The sequence below is a fragment of the Equus asinus genome, chromosome 25 (genome assembly GCF_041296235.1).
Source record: "Equus asinus isolate D_3611 breed Donkey chromosome 25, EquAss-T2T_v2, whole genome shotgun sequence".
NCBI lineage: Eukaryota > Metazoa > Chordata > Mammalia > Perissodactyla > Equidae > Equus > Equus asinus.
This window is the reverse complement of record NC_091814.1, coordinates 37,131,735-37,137,734: the sequence shown is the minus strand read 5'-3', so window position 1 is coordinate 37,137,734 and position 6,000 is coordinate 37,131,735.

The window sequence follows — 6,000 nt, the reverse complement described above, 5'->3', positions numbered from 1 at the left end:
CATACATCTATATGTGGTTCTCGGAAAATGTGTCTACTTGCTCTGAATCCAGGCAATAAGGTGGCTTGTATTAACTGAAGAAAGAGCAAGGGGAAGTTTGAGGTAAAGATTTATTGCATTATTTTGCAGCCTGGGGAAGTCTTCCTTCTTGATGACAACACTCAGTACAAGATTGCAAACATTTGTAGTGTGGGAAGGTTTTAAGAGAGCAAAGTTCCCTAGCCTTTCCGGAAACATTCTAAACCACAGTTCCCAGACTTTTGGATTGCAGAGATCTGGAAATCACTTCTCTTTTCTCCCCCCAGCCCCCCAAAAAAACTCAAACAAAAATTTGAAATGCCATTTTAACATCAAAATTTAAGGATATAATCTCACAATAAATGGTAAACCTTCTGATTCCTCTAAAAAGACAGTTAATAACACTTTTATGCATATGATTTTCCTTATTTTTCTAGTTTGTCCACAAAGCTGTACCATTTTGCCACATCCACAATGGCCCAGAGTCTGAATTTTGTAAGCTCAGCTCTCCCTATCGCAGAGACAGGATGAACATGTACCGCCCTTACCTGTGAACCAACCATATCCAAGCTCACGTAAGAGTTTGAAAGACATCCTAACTCCTCAGCTGTGCCTTTTTAGGATCGACTAGAAGGAAGCTTAACCTCTCTTACTGAGAAAGCAGCGTTAGTTGCTTACTCATTGGATGAGGGCAGATGTTTCTCAGAGAATATTCCTTTGCTTGATGGCCGCTAGGTTTGTAAATATACCCCTGGAAGAAATAACACAATTCTGATGAGTCATCATGCTTTCATTTAAGAATGCTGAAAAGTAACCTCAGAATAGGAACAGAAACCGAAAACCCCCTATTTTAAGACTTCCCTGACTTGTGGTATTTTTTAAGGAACATACACATAAAATAAAATAGCTACATATATATTAATTGAGATTGAAATATTTAGAAAATAAAGATCCAGTGGTTTGTTTCATACAGTAGACATTAATTTTTGTTTTTACAAATAAGAGGGTGAAGAGAAGTAATAGGAGATGAGAAAAGTTGATGAGTAATGGCTTCTTTTTCACTTTATTCTTAATTAAAATAGTTCATCTGGTGAAAGAGAGCTTACAACAAGAAAACGTGATTTTCATCTTTATATAGGGAACGCTTAAGACGGTCTGTGAGTTTAGTTTTAGCCTGGAGAAGAGTAACGCTAGCATATCTCCCACTAAAATACCAAAAAGAGTTTTTCCAGAATCTTGAATTTCTCACTTTCTTTATCATTCCTTACCTATTTTAGAGCAGAATGAATACTATTGTGATTAGGTAAAGTCCTGCTTATGCAAAATCATGATATTGGTTAAACTTGTTTTAAGTTGTATATGTAAAAAAAAAAAAAACTGGAAAAAAAAAAAGCCATAGGCTTTGAAATCAGAAAGACTTGAGTTTGGATCTCTGCTTTAACACTGAGTAACTTACTTTGGGTAATTTAATCAACATGTACCTTAGTTTCTCATTTATGAAATGTGGATCATACTTGCCGTAGTGCAGTTGAAAATTCAGTGAAATCATATAAATATGTTTTCTAGACCCTCAGTATAGTGGTTGCCATTCCTCTTTCATGTTTATTCTTCTCTTCTGGTACCCAATCTTCCCTTTCAACCTACATCCCTTTGGATGCCAAGATGTTCTCCATCCAGACTGTTTTCCACGAGGAGACATACAAATGTTAACTGTTCCCTCACTTCACACATCAACACTTGCCTCTTCAATTAATTGTGGATTTGAACTGAGATTTAGTTACAAAAATGTTTATCAAAGTCCTGTTTGTAATAGTGAAAAAGTTGGAAAGAATATATGTTAAAAAAAAGTTACCCCTTAATAAATTACAGTGTACCGATATGTTGTAATATTATACAGCCATTAATATATTTTATTGGCATGGAAAAATATTTCCAACATGCTGTGAATAGGGAAAGATAGACACAATACAATACACAAATACACAATACACAATATACAAAACAGTGTATACAGTATAATGATCTTATAAATCAGACGTACCTGCATGAAATAAAAAACCAGAATGATATACAGCAAATACTAACCATTGTTATCTCTAGGTGGTAGGATGTCTGATTTTTATTCTCTTTTTGTCTATATAACTAGGTACAGTGGCTACGACTTCTATAACACAGGATGTAAGAAATGTCACATTTCTCTTATTTTCCTAAGTCAAAGTTAAACTGCTCCTATCCCCCAACTGGCTAGGAAATTTAATTTCAAAAATTATTGAAACTCCTTTCCACTTAAAAATTCTCCAAGTTTGTGCAAGTGTCCTATGGATCTTGTAAAGTTCCAAACATTTACATAGAATCCTCAGGTTTTGGTATATTCCAGTTACCAGTGATAAACCCATGCCCAGGCTACATCATGCTGTGGAGTTTAAGAGCTGTCCTCTTGCCTCTGCACCTAGCTTGAGTCCTGAGAACTCCTGCAGATACAGTCCAATGCTACCATGGGCACTGTGCATGTTGTAATCCTAAATCTCTTCATTCCTCCTCAAATTGTTTTTCAAATTTTTATGTGGCAAAACTGTTTCCCACTAAGAATAGACTGGCTTCCTTGTTCAGGTATTAATTCATGAAGTAAGTGGCAATTTGAAGATTCAATCTTAATAAATATTATTAAATGCATACTTAATATGTATATGTATTACTTATATATGACTATGTAATAATATGCATTATCTACTATGTATAAGGCACTAAAGTCCCTACCTTTACATGAAGTCTCCGAATCATAAGTCTTATACAAATGATCTTCTACCATGTGGCCAGGTAGCCATTCCTGAAAAGTCTTGCTGCTCCTGATCTGAGGGATGGGGGTTGCCAATACTCTGGAAATGGAAAGATCTCCTGGATCCTTTCCACCTTGTCTCCATGTTTATTCCCTTTCATAATTCCCTGTAAGAACTGGAGCTTTGCAAACAATATTGGGCGGGGTGATGGTGGGAAGCGGGGTCAAGGGCAGTAATCTTCTCCATGCTTTGGACTGGCTGCTTTAGTAATCATAAAACTTAGAAGATTCTTTGTCAATGGAAAACAAAGTCATGATTTGGAATGGAGAAGGAAAAAATACTCATAGCCATGAGAACTAAACACAAAAGGATGGCCGTGAATTTTCAACATGTTTAACAATGAGCTTGTTACCTTTCTAACACAAGTTTTTTTAAAAAACAATAAAAGTTATCAGGAAATAAAGCATGCGTATATAACTACTCTAAACTTTCTTTCCCATTTCCTGTTTACTTGGAGGCTTTTTCTTTCACTTCTAAGGCTCAATTAATTTATCTGTGAATAGGCAATGAGAAATGGCTATAGAAAAAGATATGTATTTTGAGGTCAAAGATTTGGTGTGAACTCTGACTGTGATGTGCCGTCATGGGTAAATCATCTACTCTGCATTCAGTGGAATGATAACAATATAGGATGGGGCAATGCCGTCAGGACCTCCTGTTCGTCCTAGAGGTCGCACACAGCTCCAGCGGATGACTCCCATACAATGGGAAGACTTTCTTCCCTAAGCACACATGTCTGCCTCCCTGGGGACTTAAAAGCAGAGGAAACATTTTATAATTTCAAATCTCTTGTTTTTTCCCCCAAATTGTTTTTCACGACTTTGAGATAGCAAAACTGATACCAATTGAATTCTTCCAAGAATAAACTGACTGACTTGTTTAGACGTAAATTCATGAGGTAAGCAGCAAGAAGATTAAATCTTAAATCTCAATAAAATAAATACTTACTATGTATAAGACATGAAGTCCCTGACTCTAAGTTGAGTCTCTGAATCAGCAATCTTCTACAAATTATCTTCTCCTACCATGTGGTCTGGTTTTATTCCTGTAGTTGACTTCTGTCAAATTGTCTCAACCCTCTATTTCCATCTTTTCCATCCTGATAAACCTCCTCCATCATGGAGCGTGTACTATACCTTCTTGTCACAACAATCACTTTGGTCTTCTCCCTCCCCACATCACTGTCTTCGTTCTTCAGTTTATCCTGCTATCTTTCTTTCTTTCATTTCTTTTTTTTGGGGGGGTGAGGAAGATTGTCCCTGAGCTAACATCTGTGCCAATCTTCCTCTGCTTTGTATGTGGGATGCCACCACAGCACGGCTTGATGAGCAGTGTGCAGGTCACCGCTGGGGATCTGAACACACGAACCCTGGGCCACTGAAGCAGAGCACGCGAACTTAACCACTATACCATGGGCCAGCCCTAGGCTATCTTTATGAATACCAGTTTAATAAGGTCATTCCCCCGCTAAGATCCAAGAAACTGATGCTCATTTCCGACAAACAAGCAACTACAAAAATAAAAACAAACAGTGAAGCCAACGATTATCACCTTTGAAAGCTGGAAAATTTCTTATTCATCACCGGAAAGTGTCGAAATTCTTCCATTTGTTATTCAAGAATTTTTAAAGCCCGACCTCCAGTGTACATTTCCAAAGTTACCTCCTACTGCTCTCCCCACAAACTTTTTCTCCTAGGATTGCCTTTGCACTCCCTCCCCAGCCATTAATTCCTGCCTTTGCTTTTGCTGCTTAAATTTATGGTAACTACCCACCAAATTCCAGTCCCAGTTTTATGGCCCCATTTGGATTTCAGATTTAATTTAGTGCTTCCTTGTCTCTTTCCTCCCTCTAGCTCTTCCTGTTCAAGACACTTAAAATGACCTTCAGTCATGTGCATTTTTCGTATTTCCGGTGTCAACACAGTTTCTGTACTTGTACTTGCTGGTTCTTCTGTCTGGAACATTGCCCCCACACTCAGTTTCATGGCTGATTGACTTATTTTGCTCTTTTAAGCCTCAATTAACATGTTGCCTGCTCAGAGTTGCCTTTCCTGAACATGTTGGTTTTTTAAAAAAAAAAGTCACTATCTTGTTTATCTTATTCCTAGCCTTCTCTGTCTACTAGGATGCAAGCTCCATGAAAATATGGATCTTGGTCTATCCAGGTTGCTCTCTATCCAGTGTCTAACAATATGGTGGGCACATGGTAAGTAGGCAAGACTTCTGGGAAATAGGTGCATGGAGGCCTTGGTAAAGTTGGGTTGTGTTTTCAAGAGTTCTCAGGAACCAATCTTGGCACAGAAGCAACAGAAAAGCTTCTTCCAGGAAGTGAAGTGACTTGGGCAATGAGCATATCAGTAGTAACCTGTGCTTGCTGTGTTTAATTTTTGCCTCCCCAAGTGTGTCACAAATTTTTTAAAGGATCTCCTAGCATAGACATTTAAAAATCATTGTGAATAAGTCATCAAATGAATGAATCCTATTTATTGGGTGAATAGATGCTATTTATTAAATATATATTATATACAAAGAGAATCCTGTGTAAGGGTTGGTGGAACGTTCCAAAATAAATGACCATATACAGCTTAAACCATGCATTTATTACAAATATCATAATGGCTGTCAGGGAAAATAGAAATATCAAGAGAGCCAAATGAAAGAGAGATTATTTTTCTAGAACCATTATTTATAACAAAATAGTCATACTCTCTTCTTTCTTCCTATTTTAGTGATAAATTAAAATATTATCTGATATTGTGGTGTTTAATCTTTAACCGTAGCAACTTAAAAGCAAGAATGGACATACAACTGTTTAGGATATTAGTCCGATATTTTATTTTTAATTCATTTCTTGAGCCAGTCTGCTACTTCCAGTAAAGTAAAACTATCTTAGTAGGGTATTAACTAAGAAGTATTTAAATTCATTGTGTCAACAATGTTTTCCTTAATGGTCGCATCTATGTGAGTAAAACAGTTGGATCATTTTGCTAATTTGGAACGAATTTGATAAGGGCGAATGGGTTTTTTTGTTTTTTTCAAAGCAACTCTTGGGAATTCTCTCAACTGTTACTTCACCTTAAAAAATAAATTCGGGACAAATTGGAATTTAAGGCTAGATCATAAATGTAATAAAATTAAATTCTGG